We start from the raw sequence: 15,365 nt of genomic DNA on the forward strand, positions 1-15,365 counted from the left end.
TACGAGTAACCAGTGTTTACAAAAGAGTAATAAAGTGCAATGACACTTAGACTTCCATAAGCGTTACTGATAATGCATCCATAAACAGAAAATGTTATGTAAGAAATTATATTAGCATCACAGGTTACTATGGGACCAAGTGGTACAAAATAAAGTAATACCTAGTAATATAAATAAAGTATACCTACATCTAAGAGGTTAGGAGTAAAGGGTTAGATCTAAAGGGTTCCTATCCATAGACAGGAAGCTTTACGCATCAGTATCGCATGTTAAAATGTGGTCCAGTAATAAAGTTAGTTCATCCTGTTATTTGGCCCATAGTAAAGATACATAAGCGGTGGGCGCTACTAGCCGTCGCCTTCTTTCTGGTGACAGCATTTAAAAATTCAGGTGAATACGTTTAAATCGTAGGGTCTCTGGCCTGGCCATTCAGTCCATGTCACACATAACGTGATGTTAGAGCAGTACACATAAGTTCATTGATACCGGTTTCTTTAATTTTACGGTTGTTTCAATTTTAGAAATCATCTAGAAGATACTCAAATTTCTGTAGTATAACATACCCCATCTATAAACAAGAACGTCACTAACCCCGACGTACGGAACCAGTTCTAACTAAAAACGTCTCGTCTTATACCTATCTCAAAGGTTACACCATGCGAAACTGATAACCGAGAAACAACAATCAAAAGTTAAAAACTAATGTCACGTGTTATCGCACGCATGTTAATCATTAGTGATTAAGCTAGAAACAATGGACTAGAAGGATCTTATACTGTTAACAAATGTATTATATTACATGGTGATAAATATATTGGTGAAATCTGTCGCCCAGTACATGAACGGGTTAAAAAGTTCATACGTGAATCTTGATCGTAAAGTAGTGAATCGTTCATCGTACAGTAGATATAACATCATTTGACATTAAGATTTTTCTGATATGTAATCTACTCAAAAGACTTAAATCGTGGATAAAACGAGCAACCAAAAAATGATTCATCGTGCAACTGAAAGTAATGAAATAAAAACTGGTGCCTAAACCGGTGGCTGGACATTGAGAAGAATTTAACAGCAAATATCAATTAATTAATTACCTAGGCCATATATTTTATTTTACCCACAATCATACCCTAAGTCGAAAAAAAACAACCTCGTCCTCGATAATTAATTAATTAATATTTGCTGTAAAATTCTTATGAATGTTATAAATGTAGCTGTCATTTTGATTTCATTCCTTTAAGACGCATGCTGCATACGTTTTGATCGCACCTTTTCTTCACACCCAAAATGCTTTTGATTAAATATCATGACTTTTTTTTTTGTCAATACACACCAAATAAGAAAGTGACACTCGATAGTAACCCACATGAACTTTAGGTTCGCAACCCTATTATTTTGAACAGACCATTACAGGACCAATCAGGTTCCTCGATACATTGGCTCCCAAACGACCCATTGGCGAGTCGTTCTCTATTTTCTTTTTAAAAGTCCACTTATTGGTTAGAACACAACTGCGAAAAATATATATGTACACTCTTCCTAAAAAAGTTATTGTAAAATGGTTAGTAGGACCCCCAAAAATATCAGCAAAATAGGTTTGGGAGCTAATGTGTTAAAATATATGGTGATAATTTTCCTCATTAAACTAATGTAAGATCATAATATTTTGGATTAAGCGTTTCTTGTAGTCCCCCCCCCTCCATGCAACCACGACAGCTGTAGCGAGAATTATTTATGCTAACTGCTTAAGCTAATTACCACGTTATTAAAAAACCCCTTAAATTGGATTAATTCATGAAGTCTAGGAAATTTGTACTTCAAAGCTGGCGATGAATAATCAACAATAACCGTCCACCCATACGATTTGAAAACTTAAGCTAGAAACCCATTTGCTTAAACTAACCAGGACTAATGTATCTTAACGTTCTTTCACCTAACAGATTTGCTGCTCTAAATCAGCAGTCTTTAACCCGAGTGACAAAAACTAAAAATAATCTGGTTTTACTCTTCAACCCACGTGACTTTTTGCATAAGCGTGTGCAAAAGGTTTGGTCAAATTTGAGCGGTTTTTCTTCGCACGTGTGGCTTATGTTTAAACCAAACTACACTGATAATATTGTAGGTTGTAAAATATATATGCAAAAACGGCTCGTTTGGGCTGAGAAAACACTTTACATAGAAGAGCGAACAACGTTTCGACCTTCTTCGGTCATCGTCAGGTTCACGTCGAAACGTTGTTCGCTCTTCTATGTAAAGTGTTTTCTCAGCCCAAACGAGCCGTTTTTGCATATATATTTCTCAACAAGTGGGTTTCTCGTCATCACTGATTGTAGGTTGTAAAGATCTGTCATTGTACCAAGTTTGAAAAACAATCCACAAAAGTACATGTTCTATTAATTAAAGTTTCTGTACTTTTGGTGTAAAGAAAAACAAATAGGAAGAAATTCAAAGTTGGAGATGTTTTATGTCAGGCATTTATTAATAGACTTCCTTCAGATTTGGAATATGAAACAGAAGCACAGCAGAGAACACCCAATAAAAATATGCGATAGTTTAAATTACCAGTCCGAGATACAGATGGCAGAATATCGCTAAGCCATTACTCTTTTTGATAATATACAGTGCGCCTTGCAGCAGGTTGTCTTGACCGCTCAACAACACACAACCTTAGTATCTTCATCGTTTTCTCGGTCGTAACAATCAAAGCCTCTCGATTTAACTACATGAACTTAAGATAAAAGGAAACAGTTCTCGACTTTATATATATATATAAAGCATGCGATCTTCCGTAGTCATTCTAATTCTTTTAAACGTAAGCTCGGCATGGCCAGGTGGTTTAAAGCGTTCGACTCGTAATCCGAAGGTCGCGGGTTAGAATCCCCGTCGCACCAAACATGATCGCCCTTTCAGCCGTTAGGGCGTTATAATGTTACGGTTAATCCCACTCTTCGTTGGTAAAAGAGTAGCCCAAGAGTTGGCGATGGGAAATGATGACTGGCCGCCTTCCCTCTTGTCTTACACTGCAAAATTAGGGACGGCTAGCGCAGATAGCCCTCGTGTAACTTTGCGCGAAATTTATAAACAAACAAACAAACTTTTAAACGTGAGTGTCATAGCACGTGATATTATCATTGGCAAAGCAGGTTTCAATTGTTTCAGTTATCAATTTTTATTTCCATGTGACGCTGTAACCCTTAACAAAAGGCACGAGCCTAAAACGTAAGGTTTGAATAAAACTTTTTTCTCGAGTGTAATTAGTGGTATTTTTTGTTTGTAAATACCTTTTAACCAAATCAGTTTATCTGCTTCGTTTGTGCCAAGAACAAAAGTTAACTTACCAGTAACATTTTCACCACCAGAGAACCTAAGTTCAAACAGTATGAGACTTGTAAAGTCACAAGATGAGGCAGTTAAGATTGAAATTATGCAACTTTCTTCACAAAAATACTCCTATTTTACGTAACACTGTCACAAGAGAAATATCCAACATCTGGAATGGCGAATCAAACAACCATCAAATTGTCTCCATTGTTATGATGTTTCTAAGGCAACATGTTGAATAACTGACATGACAACTATCACGTACGGCACAGCGACAGCATCAAACGATTAATACAAGTATAACAAATGAATCGTTATGTAATGCACAAAACTTGTAAAAAAACAAATCAACAGGAGATTACTAGAAAACGAAGTTTTCCTGGTCTATATACTGCAAAGAAAGTTAACTCAGAACCTGGAGTTCTCGCGTACATGATTGTCTGACGTAACCGTCCCAAATTACCACTAGCACACGTTAACCACTACTAGCTTGACAGAATCCTCACGAACTTATGGAAGAATACTGACGAACGTCAACAGCTTTTACACTAGTGGCTGGCAGACCTTTCGGCACCGTTCATACACATCACTACTGGAGAAGTGCGCAAACGCAGGCGCGCACAAGAATCATGACATCTGGCACAGTTCATTACAACAGGTATGTAGGGATAGAAAGCGAAAAAAAACCCTTAAGGTGCCTCCACCTGGTGTCATACTGTAATTGATACGTTTAAAAATAAAATCTAGTCATATATGGAATAATTTGAAGATTAAAAAATGAGAGTGAAACTCAAAGTTTGTACATTTAAATAACTCTTTTCAACCTTCAATTACCAAAAAGACAACGTACGTGAACGTTAAACTGATAACGTCTATAACAGCAGCTTTCATTACAGGTAATAAATAAAACAGCCCAAGCTTTAAAACATGCATCTACTTGACATAACAAAAACACGGGAATGTCACTTCCATTACTTAGGTAGTTTTACGTGTTGTATATCATTATAACGTCTATAACAGCAGCTTTCATTACAGGTAATAAATAAAACAGCCCAAGCTTTAAAACATGCATCTACTTGACGTAACAAAAACACGGGAATGTCACTTCCATTACTTAGGTAGTTTTACGTGTTGTATATCATTATAACTGATGACGAGAAACACACATGAAGTAAAGATGTATTATAAAAACTACTGGTATGGGTATTAAAACTTTATTTTGATTAAAGATTTAATACACATAATAGTTGTTTTTAGAATACATGATGTGTATATAGAATTTACGTCGTTATTACAGTTGTTTAGAAACTAACACAGTTTAATTTTTGACTTGCAGTTCGAATATTCAAATAACCACAAATTAAAAACGTGAGATATCAATCGGCATCTCTTGATGGGCCAGACCAATAATACAGAGGCATAGCGAAAAGCGGTGGAGGATAGACAGGGCTCTACTCTCTGAAAATTATAGACATATTGATCACATATTATTTTTCAGCTTTTATATATTATAATCTCATTTCGTATCGTTTAAAAATTTCTATAAACACGATTATAGTTGATTTGTTTTAATGGCTATTTTATTAAAAAATTAGTTCAATTGGAGCGTTTTAATTTACTGTCTCCCCTTAACATTTTATGCTCCCCTGAACGGAAAACCTGGCTGTAAAATATCGTATAGTCAGTCGGCCTGTTTATTGATACAGGTCAACATATTCTTGGAGGAGTCATACACGTCATGATTGAATATGTATTCTCGTATTCATTATTATTAATACCTTGTGAATACAGAAAAGATAATCCGTTACTAAAATTACCATCAATGTCTAATAAACAGCAAAACTAAACTGTGCAAAGACAGAAAGTCGTTTTCCCCAAAATAAACTAAAACTTTCATTCAAATCCTCAAGTCACAAAAAAGTGACTAGGATATTGACTGATCAAGAACAAATTCTCACACACTGTTCGATGATATGAAAACTTCTTACAGACAGGTTCGTTCTTGTTTTTAAAATCACGTGCGTTTGCACGTGTATTCGTCCATTGAAACGCGAAAAGGCTTGACGTATATCACATTTGCGATGCTTGCGATGCTGTGCAGAAAGAAACCAGATGTTCACGAAGTTGTAGTTGGATTGTTACAACTCAATACTTCAGCCCATGCGTTATTATTTCACGTGAATGCCACACTAATTATACAAAACATTATTTAGACTAAACGATGTAAAGTGTACTGGCTCATACGATGCAACCCAGTAAAACACATTTGACCTTGATCTTTGAGATACTATCGTTATTATTCTAAGACTGAAGGATAACGTAAGAGCCAAGTACGAGAACACTACTCATTTAGTAACCAAAAAATAACATACTTTTATCTTAATCTTACAACTCACAAGAATATAATTTTCACAAATCATGTTTCGCATAAAAACCACACGTGTCTATCAACTTGTGATGTTAAGTTACGCATAAAAAAACGCGCTCTTCAAGTTGTGATATTACGCATGAAACCACGTGCTCATCAAGTTGTGATGTTACGCATATAACCACGTGTTCACCAAGCTGTAATCTTATGCATAAAATCACGTGCTTATCAAGTTGTCATGTAACAAACACAGTTGAACACCGTATTCGGCCTATGGTTAGGCACGACACAAAGTATCAAGCATAAAAAAGGAGTTAAGACCAACAATTTGTGTATCATATCAATGAAGCACGTTTTGCTATTCAAATACCATACGTAAAAAACAACCACGTGTTCTGTATACATAAAAGTTTCGCTTCAAATGACATATTTTCACTACCTACCAACTACATGTTAATTCAGATATATTAAACATTCGCAATATCCTTCCCACCTGCCGAGTACAAATGTAAATATGACACAATTCCTTCATCAAGCTGTGAAAACACAGACCATTCAATTATAGACAGAAGTATGGAAATTCTACAATTATATAACTTTAAACTGGCATAACAGCAATGATTCATCTCTTCCTTCACTACCATAAGAGCGTGATATGCAGGCATATCAAGTCCTTTGCCAACAACTTCAGTAATCTGGGAATTGTTACTTTTTCCATTAGTCTGTCTCTTTACAGTTACTATTATCATAAACACGTGGTCTAGGAAGCCGTTGAAATTGTTTGGTTCTCGTTGGCTTTAGTCTTTGTTGTTCTATAACAAACAGTATCAATCTAATCCGTCCGTGAAGATGTTTCAGCAAATTCGCACATCCGTATAGAAAGGTTCAACGATTGTAAAATAGGAACTTGTACAATTTTAGAGCTCTACTTAGCCATCGTAATAAGGTCTATCTTGATGGAAGTTAGCTGTTCATTCTCTCAATTTATTTTCCTTTCGTTTTAATAACGATTTATTTATTTAGCACATGTATCCTGTTTCTTTATTTCTCACACAGTTTAAACTCAGTTGTTTTTCAAATTCTATTTCCCAACTGTCCTATTAGATTCTCCTGTTATTAAGTGGATCTAATACCTTAGCGAATATCAGTTTATCCGGGAATACCACCGATGTATGTAATTAGAATCGAAAGCATTTCATTATGGAAGTGTTCTGGAGGAAAGCTACAGTCCCGTTAAACTTCTCAAAGCTTATTAGTTTCAAGTGTAATGGATTTACTATTATATATTTAATAACGATGTTTAATGCAGTTAAATATATATTTATACTTTTAAATTCAATAAATTTGTAGAAAATTAGATCTAGAGTGTAAGAATCAACTCAGTATGTGTGTAGGTAAATATTTGTGATTGCCAGTATTGTTGCCAACTGAGATTTCTAGAATCTCATCTAACAATTATAAAAGGTAGCGATCACAACACGCGGAAGACAGGATATATTATTGATTTGCTACAGTTGGTATACCATATACCTCGGAATCTATAATTTGGAAACTACAAATATTTGACCAGAACTTTTATAGATTTCGAACATTACACACTATTTAACCCTTACACAGCGGTAATGTTGTAGGTAACAGCATAAATTGATAATGGCCGCCGTTTAAGGGTTAACTGCAGCAGATTAACATAGGACGTTAGTATTTTTTACGAAGACATTATATAACTACTCCTGTGAAATGCTCACGTGTGACCAGTGAAGAGCTAGCCAGCTCCACTTAAGTGAATTGTGCATATACCAAGTCAGAATTAATTCCCTTGTCGTGAACCTTCGATAAGATATCAAGAAAGTTCCCAATAGGATAGAAGACTCAATATTCTTCGTAACTTTGTAAAACGTTTGTACATAAATCATTATTTATAATAAACGTTATTATAAACTGTATTATTGTTTGTACATCAAAATATATTTGTATTAAGAAATAAGCTGTTTATATGAATCTTGTTGGAGAGTAAGAAATTTGATACGTCTGTTAAATATTATAATTTATTTAGGACGAGTCTTCAAATTACCGGAATTTTAAATTCGTATTTAAAACAATAATACCATTTATAATAACGGTTATTAGAAATAATGATTTATATACAAGAGTTTTATAGACGATACTGAGTATTATATCTGGTCTAGAACTGAATATTTAATCGATGACCCGAATCCACGACGAACAGAGTAATTCTGAGTTGATACTGTCACATTTTTCGCTTAACTTTAACCGATGATGATATTTAATGTTCTCATAGAAGTTAATTCAATGAAGTTGAACTGTTTGTAATTTTCTAAATCTATAAACATTCCTGGTCAAATTCTGTAGTATTCCGAATAATAGGCGTGAATCACAATTATACCAACAATTAAAACTAAATAGCTGAACAATAATAATTTGTCTCTCGGCGCGTCGGTTTTACATACCAATCATGAGAGATTCTCGAACTTTCAACACCATTCTGAAACACACTAGCGTCTTCGTAAAACAAATATTGTTGATTCTTACTCTGAAGAATCTTCTACAAATTTACAGAAAATGCGGGAATTGTTCAATACGCATCCAAAAATATATGTCACATGCATCAAACCGAAACGCACGTAGGTATTAAAATAAACGTATAACGGGTAAATCCGTTACACACCTCTATACTTAATTAACTTTTAAAGTCAAATTTAATTGAGTTGCAGGCCATTAGAAATTATACTTGATATAATAAATTGAGGGGCATGTTTGGGATAGATTTTAATATGCAACACAAATAAGATATTAAAATATTAGAACGTGTCTTTCTTACATTTATTGTGTGCCTAAAAACAAATGTCTACAAAAACATGTTGATTAGGCTTAACATGTACATTTAAAACATAATGACGTAACATATTCTTTATTACCAGTAAATACAAACATATATAATATATAAAACATGGTAACGTAACACATGCTTGATTACCAATATATAATATGTGAAAGGTTCTCACTAAATGCCTGTCCCCCAGTGGGATGGCGGTAAGTCTACGGACTTGCAACACTAAAATTCAAAGTTTGATTTCCCGTGGTAGACATATCAGATATCCCAATATGGCTTTTCTATGAAACACACACACACATATTTATATACATACTAAAGTTCACAGTTTTTTACTACATAACAAACAAGCCTGTTCGAAATGTAGGCTTATCTACTGGGAGAATAAAATCGTTGGATTGTTGCAAAGGTTGTAAACACACTAACATACACATACATACATCCTATCCACGTAAATTTAAATACAGATGACGTACCATAGTTTAGATATGAGACTTTAGTACACACAGACACATTAATTTTTACTTGTTAAGTTATATATATTAGTTTCATTTCACGTGTAACACTCACGTTGTTTAAATGTGATTTATGACGTATCGCTGTGCCGATCGTACTGCTGAGATGTTTGAAATGTGAAACGTAGTTCACTGAGCTAAACTCAATAATCTATACCCTACTACGATATGTCTGGTTGTTTATCCTACATATGCTTGTTTTCTACCTATATGCTTAAGTTACACTGCAACTATCTCTGCTATGGAAAAAGAAAGAAATACTATAAGTGAACTTATACTATAAGCAACAAAAGTACCACACTTATAACAACTCATTCCAGTTTTCGCTAAGCACAAGTTAAACATATAATTTCAAACACATATTTCTTAAAACCAAAATAAATCCCACGAACGCGTACAAAGTTCAATATTACAATTTAAAGTAGAAAATCCAGCTGGTGAATTATGGTGCAGTCCTTCAAAGAATTCAACCCATGTTATTCACATTCTAGAGAACAGCATCGAATTCAATGTTGTAAGCCCGTCTGAACTTTCCCATATTAAAGGTCAAGTATTCTTTTAGATCTCGAGTGTTTTTATTAAATAATGTAGGATAATTACACTAATAATGAAATTACAGAAAATCTCATAAAATATTCCAAGTCAAAAAAACAATTTATCCTAATTCGATTACGTTATTGTAAAAATAATTAACTATTTCGCTATTGTTCGTTGTTTTAACGCAAAGCTACCAAATGAGTTTTCTCAGCTTCACGCCAAGTAAATGGGCACTATTTTAAAAGATGTGTGGGCCAAAGTTTCGCTCCAACTGTTTTTACTAACTTTTACGAGGTTGATTCCAGCGGCTAAAGCTATAGGAATGCTACTACTTTCTATCACACTTCCCAAATGTTAATCTCGCCACTAACTTCGTAACGAACAAATACTGCCAACTTAACAGTTGAAACTGAAAGATCAAAGTCAAAATTATGATAAGCAATAGTATTTTGGAAGTAAAACAAGTATATCAACAAAATTACCCTCACTAAGCAATACCGAAAAAAAACAAAAAAAAAACAGTACTATAACCAAAAATATCTTGCTCATCACGTGAAGGATGCGACAAGGACAGATTTGAACGTTATACGCATGCGCATTACTGCCAAAGTTGTGCTTACGTCAAAGATGGTTAGTGCTTTCGCAAAGTGTTTGAAATCATTGGTTATTTCCAGTTTTCAGTATAGTATATTGATAGGTAAAACATGACTACAACACAGCAGTTTTATTGTATCGTTTGTAAATTTGTTTTGGATTTATTTTCTTCGTTGTGATATAATATTCCTCGCCTGGAACGGATCATCATAACTCATCAAATCCCTGTGTATTCCTATTGCTGCATCCGAGACTTTTTTACTAGATACAAGGGAAAAGCCGGAGAGGTTCTTACTGGTATTTGTTGTGCAATTCCACGCATGAAATTTGCCGTCAATAAACGTGAACATTTTTCGTGATTTGTAATCTTTACTTAACAAAAATTAAAGCGACACCTAGTAATATATCTATAAGTGATATAAACAAATCGGTATAAAACAAAATAAAAAAAAACAGCAACGATTTACAGAATAAATTTAAAATATTTTAACTGATCTGACATGTTTCTGTAACCCCGGTTTACAATCGTCGAAAGGTGTCACTTTAGTGCGAAAAAGGTATTTATAATATGAAAGACAATATCTGCATCTGACATATTAAACAGCATTACATCAAATGAAAAAGAAACAAAGAAACTCTTTTAAAGTATCTTTGTTTATTCTTTTGTATTTGGGCGCGGGTTGGCCCTGAGGTAAAGCTCTGGAATTAGGAACTGGCAAGCCGAGTTCTAAACCTTGCAATATCATAAACTATTCTCTACACTTTAAACTCCGAGTCCGTCGTAGCGTTGATGGTGATAAAATATTGCTGACTGTCTACCTTCCCTCTAGTCAGTAGTCCAAAATTAGGAATGGTATGACATATTCTCTGTGGATTTGCCATAAATACATTTTGTATCAGTTTTCGCGTGAAGTGGAATTCTGTGTTACTAAATACAACTAAACGTTACATACTGATATTATAAAGTAGTGAAAAGCATTTGAACTTACTTCTTTAATGTAGTTTGCAATACCATCCTAAAAATTGACACTAAATACCTGAACTAATGACCTTCACTTTAACGCAATATTTCTCAGTCGGATTTGCCAGGTAAGACCTGCATCCGGGCTTTGGTATCACGACTCCATTATCTTTACAAGTATGAAAAAAAAAAAGTTCGTCATAGTTATAATAAAGGTGATACGTGTACCACTCAAACACCCGTGTAGTAATAAAAATGCTGACTTGGCGCAAACAGCTCGTGATGACCTGGAAACCTGCTCGTGATCCCCACCGTTTGAGAAACACTGCTTTAACGTAATTATGAAATTGGAGTAAAAGAGTAATGAATAGGGAGGAATTTTGGGTTCATTAAGGAGGACCATTCCTTTATTATAGTGTAACTGAAATTCTTTATTTGTCGACCTCGGAGGGTTAGGTTCAAACTAGACTTGATATATTGTTTGTTTCGATTTACTTAAATATCTTGTAATACTTTTTTTTTTCAGGCCCAGTTAATGAATCTCATTGCATTGCTGATGTTTACAGTTTAACTATAAACAGCTTATTAGTTTATATTAGTTCTGTGTGTTTACGGCTGTTAAAGTTTGGATTAGAGTGCTTCTATTTGTTGTACAAGATAAGGGAGAGCAGGTTCTTCATATAATCTCTGACCACTGGTCACGGTTTAAAACGCTACTAAACCATATAAAGCCAAGGAACATTAATAATTAAAATGCAACTTACTGACCTCTGTTAGGCTTGCTAACGTCAATTAAAGCTGCAATAAAATGGGATTTTACTCAGTGCGTCATTTTCTGTATGTTAACGATATCCTTGGAAAATGGAGGAAAAACCAACTTAGAGTTGGTTAAATATTGACAGATTCTTTTATACTATACTGTTGGCTCTTCTGGTCTGAAGGCTAACATTGCTGCTGATAACAGTGAGTTGCTATACGTTCCCGGGAATAAAATTACTTCCCCCAGGGAATTCGGGAACCCTGGAATTTTTCTCCTAATATATGAACACATGCATATTTTTATGGATCTATATATAGACACACAGATAGAAACTGTTAATCTGTATTCATTATTCTTCTGACTGCACATATGTAACAAGGCTTAGCATGTGTTTGTTTAGCTTGTATTTTGAATTTCGAGCAAAGCTTCACGAGGGCTATCTGAAGCTTAGTATGTGTGTGATAAGTCTATGCTGTGGAGAATTATCTCTTGGTTTCCGAGACGTATATGTTAAGTTTTCCTTTCCAATGTCTGAATAAACACCGAGGCGTTAGTTTATTACAATGTAAGTGCGAAGCGTTTCCTTGAAAATTATATTTTCTATGATTTTTTTTTAAGTGAAAACAAATATTCGTGGATGACAACTATCTCAACAAAGCCCACAATTATTCCTAGTTAACAAACTGACAAACATTGAATGCTCAATGTTACAGCATAGACACAGACACAGCGGCAGATACAGGGATGGGCTATTGAATTATTCAGAAGAAACAACAACAAAAGGTTGGTATGTTACCGAACAACCAACTAAACTATAACTCGCGTGTGACAGCGTTTCTCCTGTTTGTTTTTTGGAACTACCTGTTTGGGGGAAGATTAGATTTAAATAAATGTCTTAAAAGTTTAGAGTAACGTACAGTGCCAAAAACCTGTAATTACCCTTTCTCCATATACTTAGAAGGTTATACAACTTTACGCCATTGTGAAATAACACACCTTTTCAATGGGAACGTGGTAAAGTCGTACTGACACCTGGCTATTTACTGCCCCCGAGATTGAGCGTTATCTAGTAGTTAGCGTGATGGGGTGCGTATCAGATGGACCAGGATTCGAGCCGTGAAGTGTCATGTAACTGAGTATAGTTCCAGTGTTGTGATATAACGCTTGTATTATTTCATTATGTTACTAGAACCTTCTAAGCTTTTCTCGTTGTTTCGATGGAGTATTGTTTCATCATAACATCTCGTAGCATGTAGAAAGTTCTAATCCTAAGATGGGTTATTTATAAATACGTGTATAAAATGAAGTTCACGTTAAGTAAAGTGAAAGCAGCTTAAGTTTAGTTGGACAAAGTTAGATCTAGTTGCTTGCTACCAAACAGAAAGAGCAAGAACTACTGGATACATTTGCGTAGTTGACTTCTCTAAGCTACAACCAGAAGAGAAGCTCTTTTATTAAGAACCCTATTGGATTTTTTATTTGAAAAATAGAAACAATGACAGGAGAAGAAGAAGACTCGTGCAGTAGACCCGTCTGTAACACAAGATTTGTTTGTTTGTTTTGAATTTCGCGCAAAGCTAGACGAGGGTTATCTGTGCTAGCCGTCCCTAATTTAGCAGTGTAAGACTAGAGAGAACCATCTAGTCATCACCACCCACCGCCAACTCTTGGGCTACTCTTTTAAACCACATTAAACTGCAAAACCAGGATACACCTATAAGCAAACATTTGAACATTAAAACCCATACAGGTTAGGGCTTTTCAATTCTTGGACTTAAAATAGAAATTGGGGAACCTACAATCATCTGGTTTAAATGAATACTTTCCTTTCTTATAGATTCCCATTTTTTCCATATTTTGTTTTAATTTCAATATCTTTTATGTGTGTGTGTTTTTGTTGTTGTTGTTTTTTTTTGTTTCTGATATTTATGTTATGAGATGTAATTTTCCAGGAAAATTTCACGCTCAACATTTAAAATGCTACGCGAACCATTTTTAAATTCTGCACATGCGCTTCATTGTTGTAAGCTGTACATGATGAAGAGCGGCGACTCGAAATGTCATCCAAGGAAAGAATGAATAATATTGTGATTGGTTGTTTGTTATGAATTTCACGCAAAGCTACACGACGGTTTACTGCACTGGCCTTCCCTAATTTAGCAGGGTAATATTAGAGGGAAGGCAACTAGTCATCACCACCCACCGTCAACTCTTGGGTTATTCATTTACCAAGGAATAGTGGGATTGACCGTCACATTATAACGCCCCTACGGCTGAAAGGGCGAGCATGTTTGGTTTGACGGGGATTCGAACCCGCGACTCTCAAATTACGAGTTGAGTGCCATTTACGACAAGACGTATTTCTTGTAGCATGCCACTCCAAGTTAACTCGTAAAATAAAGAAATATTACAAATACGGTAGTGATTAGATTTACTTAGTTTGATTTGAGGTAATATAAATAAACCAAAATATTAAACATGTAAAATATTCTCGCAATTAAATGTTCGGTATTAAGTTTTGAAGTAAAGAACTCTGTCGTCATTATAAGATATACTTTTATATAAGCGCGAATCTCTCTCTCTGTGTGGGTCTGATTCTCATACACAGCCATATCTTTAAAATCATAAACTCAAACATCGGCGTACAGATACAACTTTGTGTGGGACGTAAAGCGAGTTATGTGTTTACGGCCGCAGAGAAAGTAAGTTACGGACAGAGTGATAAATAAAGCAATTTGTAGCAAACAAGAAGACCAGTTGGTCTCAAACTGAAAAACAGAATTTTTTTGGTAAACTGAAGTCAAGAAAGCTATTCTTTATGTTTCATGTCTGTGTGAGGACTTACTTTTCCTAATCATTTTATCAGTGATCAATTATACATCAAAACGATTTGAAAACTTCGTGTAACCTTCATCTGCTCCTCCTTCTGGTCTTTACTTTTTATTTTACATATACATGTCTATTATACAACCGCCTTAACTGAAAAAGCTGGTTCTTTCTATCAAACAAGGCCCGGCATGACCAGGTGGGTTGAGGCGTTCGCCTCGTAATCTGAGGGTCGCGGATTCGAATCCCCGTCGCACCAAACATGCTCGTCCTTTCAGCTGTGGGGGCGTTATAATGTTACGGTCAATCCCACTATTCGTTGGCAAAAGAATAGCCCAAGAGTTTGTGGTGGGTGGTGAAGACTAGCTGCCTTTCCTCTTGTCTTACACTTCTAAATTAGGGACGGCTAGCACAAATAGCTCTCGAGTAGCTTTGCGCGAAATTCAAAAACAAACCAGCAAAATACAATTCTCTCAAACATGCGCGAATACTCTTTCACCTCAATAGACTTTTGTTTCAGCCATATCTTTTGCTTTACTCGTGAATTTTCGCAGGAATTAGCTATACGATGACTTCACAAAAACGACAATTTTTTATTTACGTTGTATCGCAACGAGAAGAGAATAAATAAA

At 35.0% G+C, this 15,365-nt stretch overlaps 1 protein-coding gene across 6 annotated transcripts in view; it reads right to left on the reverse strand.

Annotated features, from left to right (window-relative positions):
• Window positions 1–15,365, reverse strand: part of LOC143235819 (kazrin-like) — a 134,695-nt gene that overhangs the window by 62,885 nt on the left and 56,445 nt on the right. The window contains exon 1 of one of the 6 annotated variants that reach the window (XM_076474016.1): window positions 3,339–3,903. The exons of the other annotated variants lie outside the window; for them this stretch is intronic. The gene's annotated coding sequence lies outside the window, so the exon portion shown is untranslated. Of the gene's footprint in view, window positions 1–3,338; window positions 3,904–15,365 lie in introns of those variants that run through there. 6 annotated transcript variants of the gene reach the window in all.

Source organism: Tachypleus tridentatus, chromosome 12, assembly GCF_004210375.1.
Source record: "Tachypleus tridentatus isolate NWPU-2018 chromosome 12, ASM421037v1, whole genome shotgun sequence".
NCBI lineage: Eukaryota > Metazoa > Arthropoda > Merostomata > Xiphosura > Limulidae > Tachypleus > Tachypleus tridentatus.